Here is a 24681-nt window from a genome sequence, read left to right on the forward strand (position 1 = left end):
ATTCTGATTGTTAGAATATGTATTTGATTAGTGATATCTGCAAATCAGATATATGCAATCTAATGTCTACATACTCGGGAGACTGATATATTTATTTCATAAACATGAGTGGAGAAGAAATCAGGTTCCTGCTAGGGTTAGTGCTGTGACCCAAATGTCTGTGACTGCCCCCAGCCTGTGTGGAGATGGGGCCTCCGACAAAGTCACCCGTGTCACTGGGTCACACTGTGGTGAACGGGTCACGTCCTTCTAGGGAGAGGCCCACGAGGATGTCCCCCCTTGGCCACAGAGAACTCTGAAAGCGGACTCCAGACTGCTCTCGTCATGACAGCCTTCCACCCACCACGAGAAACCCACCAGAACTGCCACGGTGCAGCACGAGGAGCTTTGAACATTTCAATACGGCCAAGTGTGCCTTGTTAGCAACCAGTCACACACACAGGACAGCTGCACATTTGGCGTCACACAAAAGTCTTCCTTCAGCTGAGTATGGTGGCACACACCTGGTATCCCAGCACTCTGGGAGGCTGAGGCAGGAGGGTTACAAGTTCCAGTCCAGCCTAGGAACCTTAACAACTTAGATAAATCCTGTCACAAAAATAAACAAACAAACAAATAAATAAAAGACAGAGGACAGAGCTCAGCATGAAAGCCCTGGGTTGAACCCCCAGTACCACAAAATATAAATAAACAAATGGTCTGCATTTTTACATTAAAACAATGTTTATAAAAAAACTAAGAAGGCGCGAAGTTTTCAAAGTATGAAAAGTAAATGAAAAGGGGCGCATGAGAGAAAAGATGACGGATGTGGGGTGTGTACGTGTGCAGCCAGCCGATCACCGCGCTCCCGGAGGCCGCTTGTGCGTGAGGTGTCGGTGGGCAGCGGCGCGGCACAGCCGGTGTCCGCTGACCTTGCCCTCAGCGCGTGGAGGTCAGCGGCCGGTAGTCGCAGCCCGGCCCAGGAGGACGGGGACGCCGGGGGCAGCACTGCAGGGCCCGGAGTTATGTGGGCCAGGTAGCGGGGGCGCGTCCAGGACGAGGGTGGCACACGAAGGGGCCGCTGCTCCGAAGCGCCACCGTGAGGCACACGTGCGCGCGCGGGCACACACACACTCACACCCATTATCCTGTCACACTCACCCATTCCGCATTGGAATCACATTCACACCTACACGAATCACACACGCACACCCAGCTCCGTGAGCTCACGCTGCTGCTCAGTCTCTCCACAGGCCTCACTCGCCTCCCCTCCCCTCCCGCATCTGCAGTGTCCGCTCCCCAGAGGCCTGGACCCCACCTTCGTCCCATGCCACTCCGACTTCTCGCCCAACCCCACCCTCTCCACCCCCAGGTTGGGTCACACACACACTCACTCACTCGCACGGACACCCTCGCCCAGCCAGGCTGGGACAGCACTGCAGGAGGCCCCTGGGCCCACAGGGCCAGCTGACCCTCAGGGCGCACGCGCAGGTGAGACGCCGTGGGCGGAGAGGGAGTGGGGAGGACCCCAGGCACAGGAACACAGGGTCCTCTGGCTTCCTGGGGAGCATCCAGAGCGTGATTCCCAAAGAGAAACCACCCAGATTTTGTGGTTTGAAAAGCATTAAGTAATGCAGAATGTGGTGTTTGGATAGGGAAACAAGGACTGTTTTGATTAAACTACTCAAATGAAGCTGGACAAGATTTTCTTGGAAAAGAGTGTGGATCTTGTGGTGAGGTGGAAAGGAATGAGAGTCTTACATTTGTCACAAGGAGGCGTGAGCTTCAGAGTTGCCTCAGAAGGCAGCACCGGAGATGACCCTTCCAGTGACGGGCGACCGACACCTCCATAAATCAAAAGGAAGATATCTTCGGTTCCCTTAATTTGTACCACATATCCTAACATAGACATGGATATGATGTACAGGTAGCATGCAGAGACAATACAGGTATTATAAAGAGACAATGTATAGAGGCTCTATATATGAATTTATAAAAATTACAAAACTTTACAAAGACAGTATTAAGGCCCTTGCATGAAAACTATGAGTAGCTAACTATAAGCTTGTTTTCTAGATACTACTTTATTATTTTTAAATGCATTTAAATAATCAAGTCAGAAAGCATAGAGTGGAAAGTTTAGGAGTTTCCTCATTAGGATGCATGTTATTGATAAAAGCCAACAGGGACACATATTAGGTAATGACCTTATGGATCCTTTCAGCCCAGTGAATCTGGCTATTTCCAGATGTAAAAATTACACTAAGGGAGCCATATTGTAATGGTCTGCTTTCACCAAGAAAGCTGCCAAAAGCATTTAAGAGCCATCATATATCCTTAACCATCAATTAAAGTAATTAATTTAATGTCTTAAAGAAAGCAGAATATAAACTTTCATCTACAGAAATATTAGTGAAAAGCTATGTTACATATAATTAAAAATTAGATATTATCCATAATCGAACAATGCAGGACTAAATTGTTTTAAAGCTGTAAAGTAGGACTGATTTTTAAATTTGTATTGTTCCCCTCAAAATTGCTTTTCTCTTCCTCCATTTCTTCAACAAATTTTTAGTTTTTTGAGACTGAAAGAACAAAATTCTTCTCTTTCCTCTAAGTGAAACAGTACATCCTGTACCTGTCTTCTGGGTGAGTACCAGTTTTTCACCCTCCATTTAGTCACCTAAGGCGCCAAGACTCCTGAGCTTGCCACAGGGAGCAATGCCTTGGAATTCTTCAAATGAAACTACACGCAAAGAAGAGCTTTTGAATTTGACCTGTAACAGTAAGAAAATTTAGGAGAAAAGATACAGGAAGAAACTTTATCTTTTAACATTTTAAAATTTTCTGTCCAAGAGGTTGTGGAGTGGATTCTTTGAGCTGTAGGGCACAGGGCATCACTTAGAAAATGAGCCACTGCATTCAAACCAAAGCAACAGTAGCATGACTGCATCCTGATTTTTAGAAGGAAAAATCGCAATTTTAAAGTATTATAACACATAACTAGTTCAGCTTGAAACACACTGGATTAGCTTGACTGCATCCATTTCTAAATTTACTCTGTGCAACCAAGAAGATCGATCTGAAATATGTAACGATTAGAGTGCAATGGTTGCTAACTACAGGTAATGAGTTCCAGTCCAGAATTCCTTACAAGCCTCAGAAGCTGGACTCCTGGCTGCATCCTGTGCTGTCTTTCCACTCCCATGCAACGACCTGGGCATCTATGTCTTCCACAGAGGCTCCATGGGGTGGAGCTGGAGATGCCATGGGGACCCCATGGGCTGAGGCCAGCGCTTCGTGGACAGCAGCTGTGTCCTGCATTGCTGCCCAGCTCAAGACCATGTCGTCACCATTACAGTCTAATTTTACTCTGAGCTAAGAAAGCAGTCAGGAAACAATAGCTAACAGCTACAGAATTGTTTTCTCCAGTGTTAATATATTGCAATCTTTGCCACATAAATAATCAGGAGCCCAGGACATTTCCCATAGCCCTCACCTTGACTTCCCACCACAGGCGAAGGAAACTCCCTGCCCAGTGCAGAGGCTGCAGCACTGCTAACCCCAGCTGGCTGTGCTCCTGGGTCGCATTCCTCCCGTGAGGCGCTGGTTCCCACGCACGGATGCCTTCCTCAGCCTTGGGGGAGGTGGATGGCTCTCCACTCGGGTTGGAAGGCGTGAACTAATCCTGTCTGCACTGCTATAGCAGCTCGTGTCATCCCCGCACAGAAGATCTAATCCACCTTTAGAAAATCATCCGTGGGACAGACTCACAGGAAACTGACTGAGTGTGTGTGGCTGTGGCCCTGTATATTTTATACCTGTTGTTGAATTGAAATGGTTCCTCATCCGCATAACCTCAGGCATCCACCGTACTTAATTTTCCCATTAATGTAATTAGAAATTTAAATAAAAATTCCAATTTATCTCTTGCTACTTAGAAAAGAGCTTCGTTTAAATAAAATGTCAAATTACTAACAAAAGCGCAAGTAGGAGATGGTAAGAGTCTCAGGAGCAAAAACTGGTAGTAAAGTAAGTTTCTAAGTAATCAAGACTTTGAGGTTTAATTTTAGCTTTGAGGGTGTGTATTCTAAAAATGAGACTGTATATTAGGGATATCGGACTCGCAAGGGGCATGTCTCAAGGACACAGTCCAATCTGATTTCCAGACCTCACTGTAACCTTTAGGATGTTTTTTATCTGTAATGACTTTTATGACCTTCCCTGTGACTTCCTTCAGAAAAGACTTATTCAGTGGCTTATAGCCTCTGAGCTTTACATATGGGTGGCATAAAAAAACATAGGTTGAAATTCTGTAATTGTAGTCTGTGGCTTTAATGACAGGAGAATTTGACATTTAAGTGGGTGCTATTCTTTTCTCACATTTTCTCCCATTCATAGCCCTGACCTCTAAGTTTATCTCAATGTGAGTTTTTCTTTCCTTTTTCTGCCTAAAGACACCTGCAGCAATTCTGTGGCATTTTATTATGACTGTGGGTGTGCATTCGAAGTGTCACATGAAGGAATGCCATATATATATATATATAGCCTGTCACATACTTGGATGTCTAATTTATAGTAAGTCATATTTTAAAAGAACTAAGGTAGTAAGCACATCACTGGCAGCTGCCAAATGAGAAAATCTCAACACCTTTTTGCCTTGTGTCGAAGAACCCAGGAACAGAGCATCTGATGCCAGACCCAACTATGCCCAGATACACCTCAGGGTGATCGAAGGCCTCTGTGCTCTCCTCTGAACTACAGACTTTCTCGACTGTTGGGAAGGTTGGTCTTAACCTTTAAAAGATGCAGTTTCTTCTTCAAATAGTAGAATTGTTACCTGAATTCCTGTGCCCCTTACTTTCCCGCTCCAGGTTGAATCCCATTCATACCCTCACTGAGCTGTATTTCACTCAGATTTTCTTCTCTCCTGCATGGGCTTCCCCTGCCCCCCGTGAAATCACCGAGTGGAACAGTGGGCGTCTACATCAGGGCTCACTGTGCTTCCCCTGCTGGCTTTGTCTGTCTGGCCTGGGTCACAACACCAGAGCCTAACCCTGCTGAAGAGAGAGGAGGCCGCGGCCCTCCAGACTCCCTGTCACTTTTGTATCTGCCCCCTGACCCTTGTTTTTCTTTAAAGTTCAGACTGCTGCTTGACTTTTCCTCTGCTCCGGCCTGCTGTTCTGCTGAGCTCATTGATCCAAGGTTTGTGCAGTGTGATTCTCTGCAGCCAGGGCCTGGCCTCTCTGACCAGAGACTTCTGATTGCTCTGTGGCTCCAGGTGATGCATCTGCTTGGACCAGAGAAGCGAAGACAGCGCCTTCCATCTATCCATGCCACCTTCACAGCTGTCCTTCAGGTGGCACAATCTCTTTTTTAGCCAGTGAATCATCAGTCCATTTGTAGGCCTTTTTATAGTTCACAAGGCCCAATATCCATTATTATCAAGGGAGGTGTCTATGGAAACTGTGCAGACTCCCACTCCCCTGGCAGGATAACAAAACAGGACAAGATCTTATGCATACACGAGGGCCGAGGATGGTCAGAGCCCTTACCAGGCTGAGACGCCATCTCCCGGATCTGGCCACTCTTTATTGAACCGGCAGCCTCTTGAAGGGGTGAGGGGCAGTTCAGGGAACAGAGGATTGCAGAGCACTGATGGGAGCAGGGTCTTAGCAACAAGAGAATGAGATATTCTAGCGGGAGCAGCTCATAGATTAATGGCAAATTTATTTCTTCCCATGGATTAATTTTTGCCTCCAGAAGAGTTTTGTGTACGAGTGACGCTGCCCTTAGCTGTATTGCTGTCTTCCCATCCAAGACATCACAGCATCATGGATCACTGCCACCTCCACTGTGACCAGGCTGTGCGAGTTGTTCCGTTCCCACACACCAATGGCTGGCTCTTCAGGAAAGCCACTGTGGGCTGATAGGCAGACAGACTTTTAATATTAAAAGTCAATTTATGAATCTGTAGCTCACTCAGAGTGGCTCCATCAGGTGTCACTGTTACTTTAATTTTGCACATGAGAAAGCTAAATCTGAGAGGTTTAATCCCCAGCCCATGCTTCACAGTGAGCAGGTTATGGAGTCAAGCTCACAAGCTTGGGCTCCTGGAATCAGAAACCCGTTAGCTCTCCCCGTAAACATATGACTGATATCAGCTGTTCACAAATTTCAAATCAAAATGAGAAAAGACAGAGCACAGAAACATTTTCATTTATCTCTGGGTTAGAGGTGGCCAGATACAACATGCTGACAAAGTGCCCATACACTTGAGAAGCAAGGCTGAGCTAGAGAGGAGAGGTGGCTGGCACTCAGCCACCCTCCGTGCTGAAGGATGCCCCCAGGCTGACGTGACGACACAGGCCGGGAGAGCACTGTCCTTGGGGCTGAGTGGCTCAGTACAGGGCCACACACATGGTGTCCAGATGCAACTGTCAGCACCAAGGATACTGGCCACCCATTAATGGAAGGAACGAGATACCTGGACACATACGGTGAAATAAAGTAAACCTTACAAAGTCATGAATTTTCAATATTCATGTTAGAAGCAAAGAAGTATTTTCGGTAGCAGAGCTTTCTGAGAGTTTGTTAATGATATACCAGGTGGCATATTTGAGCCTGGTAAGTTTGAAAGTCTCTACCCCCAAAACTGGAAAATATTGAAAAGAATCTATTAGCTTCTTGGAGGGGAAACTTTAGCTGTGTCCTTTGTTCTACATGAATATAACTCAGAGGCCTTCTGATAACTTTCATTCCACAAATTTCATTTGGGATGGTTAAGCCACATTTCTAGATGTAACACAGGACACCTCGCTTATATAACCACAGAAATGTCCAAATGTTCCCTCTCCACCACCACTGCGTAAACAGACCAAACTCAGGTCACTAAACTGCTACAGGATCCGGAGCCGCCCTCCTGGGAGCAGGTGCTTCCCAGATGCCGTATGATGCTGCACAGTTCTATCAGGAAGTCTCCCTGTAATGGTACATTTAAATGTAATGGATTTTACCAGATGTGTTGCATCTGTGAATAAATTGAAATCCAATATAATTACATATCATAATGATAGTAGCTAGAGCATTGCTAACATGTTCTACTACTGGTGACTGAAGTTTAAGTCTCATCACGTGAGTAGACTAGAAGGATGAACCAAGTGTGTGGATGAAGCGTTCGAAAGGCAAACCGACACGATGGCTCCACTGCGAACTCTGCTCTACAGCTCACTCACAGGAGCAGCCTGCCCATTCTCCTCTCCGGTGGGAGGAGCGGCTCTGCGACCTGCCACTGAGGGCTCCTTTCACAGCAGTGTCCATCCTCCTGCAGATGCCACTGCAGACTCTGTCCCCTATCGCCCACCACCACCACAAGGGGGATACACAGAGGGTGCTAGGTTTGATAAGTGCACTCTGGTCTGTGATGGCCCAAGGTAAGAACACGGGGCCATTTTCTACTTATGAGTTTTGCAATTAACCTTGGTTGAGGAAGAAGAAGGAGCTGGGCGTGGTAGCACACACCTGTAATCCCAGGACTCTGAGAGGCTGAGGTAGCAGGATTGCAAATTTGAGCTCAGGCCAGACAATTCAGCAACTTAGGGAGACCCTGTCTTGAAAAAAAAGAAAGAAGCAAAGAAGGAAAGAAAGAAAGAAAAAGAAAGAAAGGAAAAAGGAAAGGGAAGAAGGAAGGAACGAAGGAGGGAGGGAAAGAAAAGACACAGGTAGCATTTCTTCCAATGGAAAAGAACGATTCTCAACTGCACACCATGAAGGGAAACAAACCACTGAGAGCCTCACCACATATTGCAAGAAATTGTATAAAAATATTCTCAATGGTCAGGATATTTGAAATATAATCATGTCAGTGATAGATAATGTTATACTTTTGATAAAAACATAAAAAGTACATCACAATACTATTTTGAATAATTATTTTCCAGGTACTCACGTTTTATGGCTGCCTTTGATGCTATAGATCACACCCAGCTCTCAGGAACAGCATGCCAAGACACAGCACAAGATTTCTGCCCAGGGCTGGAGCCCTCAGAAAAGCCCAAGGCCGCATACTAACAGCAGTGCCCTTTTGTACTCTAAGGTCACTGCTCCTCCATGGAGTCTCCATTGTTTAACATCTGAAACTCAATCAAAGCAGAATGGTGGGATACTCACCTCTCAAATGAATAGTGTCTAGGCTGGGGTGCTTCTATCCAAATGGCACTACTCAGACACTCATATGTAGCCAGGAATGACTTCTTCATTTGCCGGCAAATCCGTGACTATAGAAATGATTACTTAAGTAATGATATGTCCATTAAATAACACTGTGAGCACTGGAGGCAGCCAGAAAGGCCTACTGTCAGGTAAAAAAAAAGTTTTATCCTCTGTCAGGGTAAAACCATAGCCATCAGACATCAGCCTTGTGGCAGGCACTGTGTAAGGTTAACAGAAGTACTCGGTATGGCAAAGCTCAAATCAGAAAATATCAGTTTCTGGAAGTCAATTGCTTGGTGGGTTAGTCAGATTTCCCTTTGCTGGACAATATATCTGACACCCGCATCTTAAAGGAGGAGAGGCTGATTTTTGTTTCAGGTTTTAGGGGATTCAGTCCATGGTCTGCTGGCTCCATGGTGGGAACCACTGGGTGGAAGTGAGTGGTGGAGGAGCCTGGTGGTCCGTGGCAGCCAGGAGCAGAGCAGGGGAAAGTGCAGGAGAGGAAGGGGAGCCTAGACCCCGAGGTCGGGCGTCTGTTTCACCATCTCCCAGAGGGTTCCCAGGAAATCACTTTGACAGTTAAATCTAACCTCCACATGTGGCCATCACAGAAGTGTCAGTAACAGAGAGCATTTCTTCTGGTCCTTGAAGAGTAAGCGGACACTTTCTAGGTACCTGAACAAAGAAACCCCAAGGCCCCAAGTCCCTAGTCCCCGGCCTTACGACACTCTCCTCCCCTCTGCCCCCTTGGCTAAGTAGTCTCACAGTTTTCCATCACCCCAATTTTTTTTTTTTTTTGCTTCTCTTTCTCCATGGCCTTTTGGATAATTACCCAGAATACATATCTTTATTTTTCACTGCATTATCTACTCTTCCATGTTTACTGTTGCTAAACTATAAGACCTGAAAGAACAAGGACCATATATCCTTCTTACCCCATCTGTGCAGAGCCAAGGAGTATTACTGTAAGCATACAGTAAGTGCCAAATAAATATGATGCGTAAATGACTAATACATCAGTCTGATTAGTAACAAGCATATGCAACCATCCACGGAAGGTATTCTAGACAGATAGAGCAGCAGCTTTTTTAGTTAAGTTCTAAGTAAGTAGTGGTCATACTCAATAGCTAGATCAAAGCAATTAGATGGGGCTAATGAAGATGTTAGGGCCAGGCTGCACGATGCTTCAGAATATGTCCACTTAGATACCACATGCAATTTTATGGATATATTAACTTTCCAGGTTAGATAATCACTTGGCTCTACATCAAATCAGAAATAATAGTTAACATTTAAATAAAATGATTAGGACCAACCAAAGAACTAAGAGTTTAAAGTAATTATCTCATTTAAAGGCCACAGTGTGTAAAGGGTAAATAAATACAAGTTTGTTGAGCTTGAAGTTTATAAAATTTAGATATGAGAAACTTTTTATGCAAACATTCAGTATCATCAATGTCAAATTAGGTGTATTTGTATAGAAAATAAGCCATAAATTGACCTTATAAAGTCTAGAGGGATAACATATTTCATTCCATAACACGGCCCCCCATGGCAGCCCCAATTTCCTCCCTGTTGAGGGGACTGACAGGGGCACGGATGGGGGTGTCAGGATGATGGTCTGGCTGTAGGTCCCAGGTGACGGTCATGGCTGTAGGTGTGTCTATCTGGGTGTCAGTCCCAGTGTCCACCCCAAGGCCTAAGCAAAGCAAAAGCAGAAGACCAAGCGCAACTTGCAGTCATTGCTTCCCACCCTTGTGCATTTAAAAACAAAGTAATTTGAGCTCCAAAATGGTCTCAGTGAGTTGGTACAAATATTAATTTTATTGAAGTTAGCCTTTATTTAAGGTTTTTTAATGTCTTTAATATGTCATGAGACATATGCTTAAAGCACAACTGCTATGCTACAATAGTTTTCTCAAGAAAAACTGTCCTATTTTCTTCCTAAATCAAACTAGTTATTTTTTTTTCTCTTTAAAAGTCATTTTTATTTGAAGGAACAACTGACAAACTATGCACATTCTGAGTTGGGTTTTTGGCTGACATTTTCTAAAAATGAAGTAAGCTTGTTACTTCATTGAAAATAACCTGTGTTGTCAAATATACACTAAGAGCTTTTAAGGAAAAATTAAAACTTTGGAAAAATCTCATGGACACTATGAGCTTAATTCCATCTTCAAACTTCAGGACTTCTCTGGTGGGATCTGGGACAGCACTGAAGGGTAGCATTATCGATGATCCTGTAGAGGAACTGGTCATTGTTGGAGAGCTCTGGATAAATCAAAGAACCAGAGGCTTTCAGGTGAAAATGTTACAATGATATGAGATTCTTAAAAAATGCAAAATAGACCATTAACTTCCAGCTTTCCATTGTACTCAGCTTTTATGGAATTATTATTTCTCAAGTTGGGAATAGTCTCAAAGAAAATTTTATACAAGTATCTGAAAAGGCTGTTAAATGCATTTACAAAAATTTAAAATATTCCCACTCTAAATACATCTTGATACTTTGAAAGCTATATTTTCATTAAAGATATCATTGACATGAACAAGTATTGTGCTTACAAATAAATGTGTTCATTGGTATGTTTCACCTTTTCCCATTTTATTTTCTTCCATTGTCAGCATAACCCACAGAAAGAAAAGCTATGAGAACCCTGTAATATTCCTGGGTAAAGGAGCCCTAAAACGTGGAGAAGCACCACCATGAAGAGGGTGCGTGAGGAAAGCAGGGCAGCTCTCTGTCTCTTCCCTTCTCTGACCCTGGAGCAGCGCTGCTAAGGACGAGGAGGTGCTGTGGAGTGGAGTGGACAGACCAGGCAGGGGTCCAAGCTGCTCCAGGTCGTTAGCTCTGGGACCTGGGGCAGCTCTCAGTGCCTCTAATTTCCGAGGTAAGAGGAACAACTATCCACAGGGTCTCTCCATGGATGTAAGGAGGGCGTAACTTGAACACTCTGACGTCTTAAAGTTTTTATGTGGAAAAAAGTCAGTCCAACTTCCTGTGACTTTGTCAGTAATCCCAGATTTTATTTTACTTTGTCTTCAATAAAGTTAAATATTTAAAAGTACTTTTTCCTAAATTACCAAGTAAAAAGTACAAATTTTAAATAATAATTAGAGAGAAAAATACTAATTTTTCTTATTCTTTTTGTAGGAAATTCTGCAAAATTATTTACATAGGAAGAGACCCCCCCCACCAATCTTAGGTAAACATATATAAGTGCAAATGTGACTGAGCAGTCCTTAGAAAACGTGGTACTGTGTTGCTATGTAAAAAACTCATTTAAAAAAACAGTATAAAAGAGATATTAAATTGAAAGCATTTAATGGAGAAACACTCCTTTCACTTCCTCCTGAAAAAATTAAATATGAGGCATTTGCTCATGTGACATTTGTTTCTTCTCTGCCCTCACAAATGACACTAGAGATGCTACACCGTGGGTACAGTTAACGGTAGAGGACAGAGTTCCGTGGCTGCAGGCATTCGGCTAGTGGCTGTCAGCTGTGGACGGCAGGGTGGGAACGTGCGGGAGATCTCCGTGTATCAGACTGCAGCACCGAGTTGGGGACTCTACTCTAAGGAGTGGGTCGTGTTGGTTAGAAACAGAAAGTGCCAACCAGCCCGGACAGCATGCGCGTTCCATGACTCTTCCTGTTCGATACTGGACAAATGGAATGGTACTGACCCAGCCACGGGTCAGGTCACTGTCCACAGGGTTTTGTTTCCTTGCATCGATGTACAGGGCTGTGCACGTCCCTGGATTTACATTCCCACAGCCGCAGATGGGAGCCCCGAACGCACGGCATTTTTACATAGACGCACATGTTTCCAATGATGCTACGCTTAATAATTTATGTTTTTTTATATCGTCCAAGTGACTGAAAGGCAGCCAAAGAGAGCCACATCTAAAAGTGTTGTGGATGCAGAACAACTTTAGCGTAACCTAACATCATATGAACAAAATGAGGATTAAAAATAAAACCCATGTATCAAATGAGTTTTAATCCTCGTCAGTACTGCAGGCCACAAAGGTGAAAGACAGTGTGGGGCAACACGGAGCAATAGAGGAAGCCAGATTCCGCTCAACTCCTGCAGCACCGGGAGAAGTGGCATCACCCATCAGTGAGGCAGAGACTGCGAAAGACAAGGGCAACAGACACACCCCGAAACTGGGAAGCTGCTCCCACAGAGGCTGAATGCTTAGAAGCAAACACGAGGCATGTGGCCACAAAAGTCACAAAGCTCCAGCTAAAATGTTAGACAGTACCTCTTCTTGCGATTAATATTTAGGTCACATAATAGCTTACTTAAATGAAGCAGAGAACATTGTTTAGGACCTTGAAAGTCTAGATCTTTAAAGGAACTTCAACCTTTAAACCTCAGTATCCATCTTGGTGCTCTCAGCATTTGTAGAAGTTATCCAGAAATCTAATGAAGACTTTTCTCATTTTGCTATTACAAATGAAGAAAATTCTTTGTGTGTGTTTATAAATGAAGCACGATATTTATTAGTTAACTGTTTACTGACAAAATAGGTTATAATATAGCCCCTATGTTTATGTGGCAAGTGTGGTTTGCAAAAAACCTTACTATATATTGCTTAATATCTGAGAAAACTGATCTGAGTATAATAATAATAATAATAACAGTAATTTTAATTGTCAAATCTCTAAGTACATTCTAGTAAATGTGATACTTCTAGAATAAATCTGCAAGAATAGGAGGATTTCCTATGTTCTTTTAATGTTTGACAAAATAAATTTTTAGGTAATGTTTTGGCCTAGTCTATCCTTCTGTCTCATGAAGTATGAATAACATCACTACATGAGGTTTCATTTAACAAATACTTGGCCCAAAATATGTAGCTTGATATGAAATTACTATAAATGGAATTGAAATGAAAACTTCTAAAAATAAGTAGTAAATCATTCATGCTTTGAAAATAGCAAAAAGAATTAATAAATTGACTCTAAAAGAAAATTTTGTTACCAGAACCAAAATTTTAATATCAAAAGCTGTTTTAATGAATCATTAAACAAAGGCTAATTTATTTCTGCACTGTAAAATTCTGATATTAAAAAGAAAAGCACCCTTCTCTCCTGTCTGATCACACAGGCACGCATTTACAACGTCTTCTTGGTTTCCCTGCAGGCAGCGTATCCTGGAGGCACCGGCCATCTGGAGCTGCTCCAGGCAGCTGCACATGTGCCTGAGGCAGGGGCTGCCCAGGTGGTGGATCATATCCCTCAGAAACAGGCTCTGTGGAGAAGCAGGGCCCCAAACCCAGGATGTTCACTCTGGGGCCTTCACCACCCGTTCCTGAGTCAGACCTGGAGATCCCGTCAGTCAGTCTCCCTTCCATGCTATGGGAAAGGAACACTCGCCCTCCTGAAAGCAGGGCCTGCACGCATTTGAGCAGGTGGCCTTGGCCACTCACCACCCAGGGCACCACAGCGGGCTCTACTCCGGGTGTCCAAGCACATGGCACACGGCTGCAGCGCTCCACCTCACCACCAAGCCCGACCTGAGGTCCGGCCTCCTCCCTCTCTGGGAGTCTATTGGGTGCCTGACACTTTCATGGAGTAAAGCAGCAGGCTACTCTCTCTGCCCTGTCTTGTTAGAGCTGCCTCGTAGGCCCTGAGCCGGCCAGCCAGTGGAGACGGAAGGAAGTACACATCCCTGTTCTGGACAGCAGCACGGGCCTCACCCTGCTCCCTGGTCTCCGAGATGAAATACCTCGGTTTCCCACCCGCACCTGACCTGACAGGATGGGGAACACTGAGCGTCTCTAAAACAGATTTGACGGAAGCGCAGGAGAAGAAGCATTGCGAATTTTGTCTGCGGAAGGACAGCACAAAAGCTCAGAATTAAAACAGAATTCACAGTACTTGGAATCGGGGCTCTGGCGCCTTCAGAGTTTCAACGGATGTTTAGGAACTCATCTGAGTTACTGGGTTAAATTTTCAGAAATTCCTTAAAATTTTAAGCCTATTTGTCCTCTTTGAATGATTGGTCCGTGAGGCCCTGAGAACCACAGAGAGACAGGAACCTTCCACCTCATCTCTCAGAATGTCATGTGCCTCGTATTCTGACATTTATCACAGTTCCCCTTTTAGATTTATGGGACAGTAAATTTCATACCATCTGTCTCCCCAACTAAGGAATGAAGGGTTATTTTTGTTCACTGCAGATTATCATTTACAAAATTGTCAGATTCAGAGAAGGTATTCGATATATTGATGGATAAATGTGAATTTAATGTATTGATGAATAAACATGAATAAAATCAGAGACAACCATGTCAGCGCCAAGCCCAGTGGCCTAAGATCTCCCGTGTGCCTGTGTCTAACCCCATTCGAGGGCCACATTAGACTAACACAGACTCTCTAGGTTTGTTGTCCTGGGTTGCTCTAGAATAGACAGATAAACCATTATCCATTTTTAAAGATAATGCATTCAAAATAATATTTAATTCTACTTAGCCTTGCAATCTTAATCCTACTGAATGTTCTCATGTTTACTGCAAGTGAGTTAATCAACTCGACTGTTTTGAATGTAAAACACAATATATTGTGATTAAAGTTTATTCACTGAAGACTTATGGTAGCTAGCTAGAATCTGCATCCTTCCTGTCTTTTGGGAAATCACCTAATGATCCTAAAATGTTTTGCACAAATGTATAATTTCGAGTTAACTTTTGAATATCAAATAATGGTGATCTGAGAAATCCACCAAAAGCATAAACCAAATAAAAAAGATGTGTCTTGTTTAGTTATGATCACTTACAAAGAACATTATACTTTAAAGTATTATTTGTGTTATGGCTAAATAGAGATTAATCAATGATTTAAGCGGAGAAAGAAAAAAAATCAATAGGTCATCTTGCTAAGTGTAGGGACCCATTTTTTATGGTCAGCAGAGTCTGTGATGACATTGCCTAATCAGCCTCTGTGAGAGGGGCTGTTGTGTATGACAGATTCAGCACAGACAGATGTGGTTTAGAGTCTTCCATTAGCTAATGTGACTTCAGGGAAACAATTCTGACTCTTAGATTTTGCATCAGTATATTAAGAGATGAGATCAATACATTTGAAACCCAGAGGTCCATAGTTTTCCGTGATGGCCCCAGGTTTCCCCCTCAAACACTGGGTTCTTGCAAATCTTGAATGGTGAATTTGGAGACATTGTAAATAGTTTGGCAGATTCGATAATAATGAAGACAAAGTTGGGAACTATAGCATAGAGTACACAGGATGGCTTTTCTTTTCTTTTAAGAAAATTTGATCGAATTGACCGTGGTAACAATTAAATATATTGCTGCTACATGTATAGTGGTTAGAGCCTTGGAGATAACTTAGAAGCTAGCTGATTATTCACTGTTTAAATGGTCTTAATAATATTTTTTGTTTAGATAATCTTAATGTATTGCATGATACAGCTTGAGTTCTGGAGATGTTACTGGTTGATAGCTTGGTATTAAACATTTGGGAATAAAAGCTCAGTCTTTACAAAATGTCAAAGCAAAGGTGGGACAGGGTATAAGAAGAAGGCAATTGTAGAGAATGGTCATTCTGTGTGCCTCGCACTTTGGGCATGGGATTGGTGAGGACAGAGGAGGAAGCGCTCACCAGTGGTGACTCCTTGCTGCGTCCCCCCAGTCCTTGTAGGGCCTCCTGGTCACCAGTGCCTAAGCAGCTGCTGCCCAGCACAAACCTTGACTTTTCTTGCAGCAGCTGTGTCTAACACACAGTGTGTGTATACGTGTGTGTGTGCAAAGTCCGTGCTTTTATACACACACCACTTACATCGGACTCTGTTTTATAAACATGTGATGAGTTCATTCTGTCAAAGACATTTCATACCCATGTCTCTCCCACGTGGCACCAGCATACCATGTTCAGCAAACTCATATCCACTCTCTGTTGATAGTGAAAGTGAAATGCAGGTGGAAATTTAGAAATGTGATTTTTTAAAAAATCTTGCATTCAAGTTACATCAATCTGCTGTCGTCATTGACTTAGACCCAAGTATTAGGGATTTTTACCACAGATGAGCCGAGCCTCTGGCTGCATCCTGCTGGGCATTGCTTTTAACTGGTTGATCACATTCGGCACATTCTAGGTATAACACGGTGTTCTGATGTGGGTATACTTGGGTGGATGAGTGAATCAGGCGAATTAACACCACCTGCTTGGATTTTGTGATGTGCACATTTAAGCTCTCCTCTTAATGATTTTGAAATGTACAATTATGCAGTTAGTCAATCATAAGTGGAAAATTTCATAAATCAAAATGCAGTTTGTCCATCTAAGTTATGGCACATCAGAGCTCTGAAACTCCACACTCCAAGTGCCTCCTTCCCCTCCTGATCCTGGTGCAAGCTCAGCCTGGCCTCTCAAAATCACACAGACCACCAATCAGCTACCCAGGGAAGGACCAACATCCCAAGTGTCTGGCACGGTGCTAGTGAACGTGCACTGCTGTAATGCTGATAACTTGCAAGGAAAAGAGAGCCAGGGACTGTCTGCACATCACAGTTAATGGTGCCACTGTGCTGTAACAAAATGACAAAAACACCTTGGGAGGACAGAAGAGCCTGCACACCATTCTGTGACAAGAGACTAAATCCCTTTCTACAGCAAGAAAATGAGTAGCCCCATGAAAAAATGGGTTGGAATCCCAAACAGACATTTTCAAAAGATGATCTATGAATGGCCAACAGATATAGGAAAAAATGTCCCACATCGCTAAACATCAAGAAAATGCACATTAAAAATATTTTGAAATAACATCACATACCTGATACAATGGCTATTAACAAATGGGAAGGTTTCTGGCTTAATTTCTCTCTGAGCACTAGTGTTTCAATGTATTAGAATATTTTGAAATATCTGTGATTTATTTCAAGGTCCAGAGGATCCTAGAAAGACTGTCATCATACGTTAAAGTTCTCATGAGTTTAGAGAGAGTGAGGCCAGGAGCACTGCTAGGGATCAATGATGCAAGAAAGCTGGTTCCCAAGGCTGGAGGGCGCCCGTGGTGAGGTGGATGGAGCTGCTTCTAGCAGCCCCTTTACTCTCAGATGCTTGGTGCAGAGTGCTGAGCTCTGTCCTGGCCTCACCAGTAAGCAAGAAGGCGATAGCAGCAGCGAGCGTGGGGAGGCCTCCCCCACCCTGCTCCTGGACTCCCCACAGAGTGGGTGCCTTCCCCTGGGTTGCCCTGGCTTCGGGCTGCAGGCCTGGCCACGAGGGAAAACTGTTCTCAGGGAAAATTATTTTTGAAGTAGAAATCAATAAATGACATCGGAAGGCTTTTAAAGCTCCTGACAGTGAGTTTTCATCACAGGATCAATAGCTGCGGTGAGAAGGCTGGTTATTAGAGTGTTTGGAGGGGTGCTTTCGAACCCTACACGATGCACTGCTTCTCTGGGGCGACTACAGTGGCAGAGGCCCATTAGTAACAGTCTGTTCCGGTTCTGCAAGACCTTCTCCTCTGCCAGCACCAAACTACACGTCCATTTCATAGGAGCTCAATCACTGTTGAAGGCATTATTATAAATCACTTAAGAGAAAACAAGTATTTCTTTTCCTTCTGTCTTCTCTTTTTAGTTTAGATTGGATGGGGCATGTGATTCTTCCCTATTTCTCAGGACCTCGCAACCCTCCCACTGCTGTGTTCAAGTCCTCATGACCATGGAATACAGGAACAGTCTCGCAGATCTCTTGTTTTCAGTTTCTCCCACTTCTAACACAAAATCCGCAGGCCAGACTTCATAAGGTGAGAATCTCTAGAATCACTGCTGTCACGACTCTATGCAAAGTTTTAGTTTTTCCCCAATATCGTCCTCTCATTCAATCTGTAAAGGCCCAGCTCCTTTCTCCAGCACCTGCCAGCCACCATGCTATCTTTCCCATCTTTTCCAGTTTTATTTCTTGGGTTTCACTGCTATTCCCGAAATGCAGGGAGTTTCCCCCACATCCTCACCTCACGACCCCACCTGATCCTCCTGCCTGTCTCACAAAGCACCTTCTCCTGGGGTCTCCCTACACTCACGCCTTTGTGCTTACCTTCGTTTATTCTGCAGACTCTCTCAGAGCCACCCTAACTGCCTCTCACCTGCTCTCTCCACCGATAGCAGGACTGCATGTTAAGTCTGCTCTGAGATACCCTCTGCCTTCACCACACACAGCAGAGCCTCCAGGCCAGGCAGGCCTCACACATCCTCCCCTGGCCCAGGGGCGCAGGCGGCTGAGCCTGTCACATGAAGCAGTTGCTATTTCCAAAGGGAACAGGGACAGAAGCGTGCAAGGCTATGACTCTCGGGGTGCCACACCAGCCCTGTGTGGGAGTCTACGCCCTCCTCTCCTCTGTCCTCACAGCACCCTCTCCAGTCTCCCCACTGCTATGGCCTCATCCTACTCAAGGATGTCCTCATCCAGACAAAGACAGGCACTGACGGGAGAACTGTCATGGCACAGAAGAGATTGTCTGCCCACTTCACTCCGTCCAGGCACAGAATTCTGTCCTGAGTGTCATCCAGAAGTTGTTGCTCCATTTGCATATTTTTCTTTGTCTAATAAATCATATGTGCAGTATGAAAGCGCGACATAACTGGTTTGATGGAATAAGAGAAAAATCTGTTTCTATGGAAGCGACTCACTCCACCAGATTCTGTCCATAAAGCCTTCAAAAACCCACACGGAACTAGCGTGCACAGGGACCACCCTTGACACACCTACGGCAAAACTAGGAGACAAAATTATCACGTAGATGACTCTCAGATAGGTAAAGAAATAAACTCTGGAGGATGCACAGGGTTCAGTGAGCAGGAGGCTGCGGAGAAGGTGGTGGAGCCCTTCACTGACAGAGATCCCGGACAGCTGCGGTCAGCTGTGTCCCTTCTGGAGCCCATGCTACCCCCACTCCAGGGTGAGGCAGTGACACAGGTGTAGCTTGGGGCTGGCAGGGCTGCTCCCAGGAGAGCTCGAGGTCAGAGAGGGGCTCCCCTCCTATCTCCTCTCTTCTGCCTGTGTCTGCTTCCCCTTCCTTCTCCTCCAAATTAGGGAGCAGTGTGGGCCCTGGCAAGGTCATTCCTGCTTACAACAGGCAGTAAGGAAGAGTAAAATTTACAGGCAAAGCCAAAGAAAACCAGTTCACATTTAAAAATAATAAAAACAACATTATACACACACACACACACACACACACACACACACAGCACCAAATAATGTTACTGAGTTTGTCAAGGTAAAGTAGAACATTAAATACAATAAATTTAACTCGCTCTTGAAAAGGTAAGCATTCTCAAACTGGTTCACAAAGTAAAATTCAATTATATTCTGCATGCATGAAACAAATCTAAAATAATGCAGCTTTGAAAAGCTTAAAATAAAGGGATGGGCTGAAGTGTGTAAGAAGAAACAAGAAAGGATGCATTGCAATCCTTTCGATAGTCAAGGCAGAATACAAGGCATCAGCAAGGATGCTATAGCATGCTACAGGCGCAACCCATGAGGAAGGCTCTGTGAACGTCTCTGCACCAGCTACCAGGACAACTAAATAAAACTGAGCTGACATGTGATTCAAAAGAGACAGAGAAACAGGGAAAAGTATGAGACTTGAACACATCACTCTCATTGCAAAACAAATCAAGAGGACCTAAAAAAAATGCTAAAGCAGACTAAAGTAATATAAGCTTATGTAAATATATACGAGAACAAAAAGGTATCTTAGTCTGAAATTAACCAAAAATAAAAATAAAACTTAAACATATATTTGGTCCTTCAAACCCCACAGGTTTCTGTAAAATAGAACTATAACAACCAACACATTCTTAAAGGGATACAATGGATTTAGAAAATAACCCAATTTAAAACTAAATATAAACAATAAGAACAACAGTATACTTTTCCTTTACAATTAAACCTCCTCATTAGTTTACAGGAGAAAGAGAAATTGGCAAAGTTGCAGAATTTCTGAAAAATAGTGATATCAGAAACTAGTGACTAGAATTAAAGCAGTAATCAGAAGATAATGTTCAGCTTTCTGTATTTGTATTGTCTTCCTTAACATTTTTGTGCATTTGACTTCTATCGCCCTGAGATATGTGCCTTTAGCACTTTCTTCTTAGAATTCTTCTCCTCAGAATTATATATTGAAATGCAGTCGAGTTTGAGATATTTTAAAATTATACAGATTATCATAGAGTCTTGTTCTTTTATCAAAGTAAGAATAAAATGTGAGAAGCAAAATTTTGCTTACCAGAAAGATAATTTTACTGAACTGTCAAGTAGAAAGAATGCAATTTGTTAATAGTATTTTAAGGATTATTATTCATTAAATGAAAATTTAATAAAATTAAAAATTCTTGAGCTGTTGTATGAACATTTTATGCAAATGATAATTCTAATGAAAGAATACATATGCTTCAAGGGCTGGAATGTTCATTAAATGCGACAGACAGAGGAAAGGATTCCACACTTGCCTGTAGCACGGAAAGGGGCAGTGTTTCCGCAGAACATCGCTGTTCACCCTGCTCCTCCTGGCGCTCAGGAGGCCCGAGCCTTTCCTCGTCTCCCCGCCACCCCCGCTTTGGCTCAGCGCAGGCGGCCAGCGCTCCTGGAGCAGCCCATGGTCCTGTGCCCCTCGGTCCCCAGTGCAGCTGCTGGTCACAGGGTGGGGTGGCCCCCGGGCCAGGGGATGCTGAGCCGCAGTCTTCTTTCTCCCTCCCACGTGTCCCGCCTCTGCCCCAGCCGGGAGTAATGGGGCCACCAATCCTGGGCTAAAGCCCAAGAGATTCTGGGCCGAAAGAAACCTTTTCTCTTCAAACACTGACCATCGGAAGTATTTAGTTAAAGTGACGGAAAGCTGACTACCAAGAGGCCATTTCTCACTAAACACAGCTGTACTTTAATGTTTTTGAAAATATGGCAGGCATTTTTGTGACATTAATTATGACATTAATTACATCTGTGAATCACAGAATGTAGCACATTTGTTACAGCCCTGTTTCTGAGTAAGGAAGAAGGAAAGGAGAAGGAAAAATAGGCACAGAATGAAAATCACTATTCTCTTAACTGCTTTATTGTATATTTTCCACTTTTTAAATAGAAAAATAAGCATCTTCTCATAGCCAAAGAAATAGTAGAGGCACAGATACAGTAGGAAAGGAAATAATGAATTTTCTCCTATTTGTGGAAACTGATGGTTTAGGTCTGTCCAAAACAAGCCTCACTATATAAAGAAAGAAATTCTATCTAATGCATTTGTGTGGAAGGCATTTTGATAATATCTGTTAGATCTGTGAGTTATTTTGGAATCTTTTCCGCTTCCAGGAATACCGGCCTCATGGTGGCCAAGCAGCTGCTTGGGAGGGCGTGAGGCAGAGGCCCGGGCTGCCCTCCTGAGGAGGCCCTGCTGCCAGGCCACGGAGCCGTGCCCACTGGAAGGCAGGTGCGTGGGTTGTAGGAAAAAGGGCGGGCCGCTGATTAGTTGCAAATAAGCCACAAGAGGACATGTTGTTCTTCATTTCATCGCCTTTCTACAAATAAAGGTTGCTAAGTTGGCACCCTAGGGCCCCCCATTCTGAAGAATACTGTGTCAAGAATATGCCTAAGGCTGGAACAGTGGCAGGAGGTACTGGGGAAAGCCGAAACCCAACATACACATTTTTCACATGTGGGAGGTACGTGGACGTTCTATACTTTTCCTTAAAATCCTTCCTTGGGGATTATGTATTGATAAAAGTACACTGTTACAAAGAAATTCGCAGACTCACCTGTCCATAAGTTCTGCCTTCTGCCTTGCTGTCAGTCTGGACTCTGCTGGGACGGGAGACCTTTCCAGCCCTGAGTGTTCAGAGTCAAGGAAGGCTTTCTTCTCTGAGGCCCCAGGGTTTGGGCCAGAAGGGCGGGGCTGTGTTTTTATTTTTATTTTGAAGCACATTCCTTTCCTGCTGAATGTAATTATTCGCCACACCCCAACCCAGCTAAGTAAATATAACCTGATGGCTGGCTCAAACCTTTGGGAAAAGCTGTCCTTTGTAAAGCAAGGTGAAGGGCTCTTGATGGGTACCTGCAGGAGTCCCAGGAGAGGGGCGATCACTGGCCTGCCAGCTGGCCAGGTCTCCCCACCAGAGCGCTGCACCCTGGAGGGTCCCCCAGCTGTCTGCTAGCTCTGTATCTTATTCACATTGTGACTCCCCAAACCGCAATCCTGACAGTTTTACATTCCAATCAACTAACTCTAAATTATCTTCAGTCTTATCTGATGATGAAAAGCAGGAGCTGTGAGTTTACTTCTGAGAGTTGTGTGTGTGTAATTAACATTGAAATACAAGATAAAAGTCAGGTGTGGTCTTTTCCGCCACTAAAAAGTGAAATTAGAGTGTAAATTCCTAGTGGCCCAGAGGGGAGTGGACTCCTGTGGTCAAATGAAGTAGATGGAAAGTTACCTGGCCTGGTTTACCAGGGGACAGCTTGGAAGGCGGGGCGCTGCTTTGAGTTCCCCGGTTGCTGGCTCCAAGCAGACGCTGGTTACCTATGCCCTGCTCTCTCTCACCCGTAGGTACTGTGTGTTAAAACCAGGAACACCCATCAAGCCGTGTTTATGGTCAGCCAGAGAGGTTTATGTCTGGCCCAGTTGTAACCAGTGTCACAGCAGTGAGAGCCAGCGGGTGTTTTTAAGGCTGTTTATTTGTACATAAAATTTCTAATGTGTTCCATTTTTTCCTTCCCTTCCAAATTCATCAAATTTCCTTTGGGTCTGTGAACAGAGCACTACTCAGAGGAACCAGGACCATGGTGCACTTGGACCAGAACAGCTGCCTGGTAGTTTCTGCATAGTCAAGCCCCGTCCTGGATCCTGAGGTTCAGTTTCTGACCTGTTAATTATCCTTGTCTCTTCTGGGCAGAGGTAGCTATATGCAGGGTTGGGGAGCCCAGAATATGCTGCCTCTACCCTTCCTCCACGGTGGACCAACTCCCCAGCTCTTGCTGTAGACTGAAGGTTGTGGAAACCCCCCATTAGAAATTTATTCTTGGCCTCCCAGTATTACGCACAGTCCTTTGAGGAAAAATGCATTCCACACTCTCCAATGCAAATCTGCCACTGTGGGGAGGGGACATCAGGGTCAGCCATGAGTCCAGATGGAGGCAGGGAGGGGCCAGTGTTCTCAGCCTCCAAGTGCCCAAAGATGGGTCCTCCAGATCTGTGTGTCCTCCCCGACTCACACAGGCACGTGGGTGGCTCTAACGGGACACAGGCACTCCTTTCATTGTGACTCAGGGTTATTTGTTGAGTCCTCCAGAGCCCTACACACCTGAATACTGCAGCACAACTTGCTGTAAAATAAGCCTGGTTCCTGTGGGTTTTATGTAAAGATTCAGCCAGGGAATTGGCCCCATAGGGCAGATCACCACACTGCTTCTGGGGGCAATAAATCGCAGACTCTTAGAAAGCTGATGAACCCTCTCTGGGATACAGTAGAGTTCATCAGGATTCGGGAAAAGACAGTGACTGAGCGTCACCACCACATCCGTTCTTTCCTTCACTCCTTAGCCCACACATGTTCCTTAAAAACCTTGCACGTCCCACATACCGAAGGGAGCAGGCTGAGGACCCTGGGGCAGAAGCCCAGCTGAGCCCATTCACCAGAACTCTGGGCTCTGTGGCCCACTCCACGCGGGGGCCCTGGTAAATCAGTCCTCCAGAGCAGAGCGAGAGTACTTCAGACTAGGCAGTCAGGACAGTTCTGTGCGATTGCACCAGGGGCTGGGGAAACAAACACGTAGACAGCCCTCGCGGGTCAGTGGGATGCAGGCGCGGGCGCAGCCGGTTAGGCTGCACCGGAGAAGGGCTGAGAGTGGCACTGAGATCAAAGGCCTTAGAGGGGACGACTAACGCAGTGGGACGCTGTGGAAGAAGTGGAAATGGGGTCAGGGGGTGCTTGGCTTGAGAGTAAGACGCTGTGGTGTGGTCAGGAAGAGGGGGAAATCAAGAGTTAGCAAGAATTCTAGTTCAACAAGAGCTACTGGCCAATAAACTGGCGCAAATTACCAGATTGATAAAGAATATTCAAAATGAAAGCCCACTCATTGTGAACCTACCATGCACGAAGCCCACAATTGCACTGCACGAGTCTGCAACACTGGGGGCTTGAAATGAGCCCGCAGTTTGGGTAGAGGTCTTTGGCAAAAACAAATAAAAACAAGATGAAAATATAAAGTGATGCAGGAAATGCATATGATTCTTTGCAAATTCAGTGGCACAGCACTGAATAAGAAACGTGCATGGAAAAGCGACTGTAGATGGATGCTGTCTGGACACGGATATTCCCGTGTGCAAAGGGAAAAGCACGGGGTGGGCGGTGTACCCGGAAAAGCACGGTCACAGGAGGGGCAGCCGAGGCCCAGGAGAGGCCCTGCGCCCCACCCCACGCCCACTCGGCACTCAAGGCCCTCGCTGCTCCGGCTCCTGCTGCCTCCATGGCC

The 24681-nt window shown here is 44.7% G+C and overlaps 1 long non-coding RNA gene across 1 annotated transcript in view; it reads right to left on the reverse strand.

Moving 5' to 3' along the window:
* Positions 1–22044, reverse strand: part of LOC109118459 — a 61795-nt gene extending 39751 nt beyond the window's left edge. The window contains exon 1 of the long non-coding RNA XR_002025787.1: positions 21969–22044. This is a non-coding gene — a long non-coding RNA (uncharacterized LOC109118459). The remainder of the gene's footprint in view (positions 1–21968) is intronic.
* Positions 22045–24681: the final 2637 nt, after the last annotated feature.

This window comes from Fukomys damarensis, unplaced genomic scaffold (assembly GCF_012274545.1).
Source record: "Fukomys damarensis isolate Sample0158 unplaced genomic scaffold, DMR_v1.0_HiC HiC_scaffold_4, whole genome shotgun sequence".
NCBI lineage: Eukaryota > Metazoa > Chordata > Mammalia > Rodentia > Bathyergidae > Fukomys > Fukomys damarensis.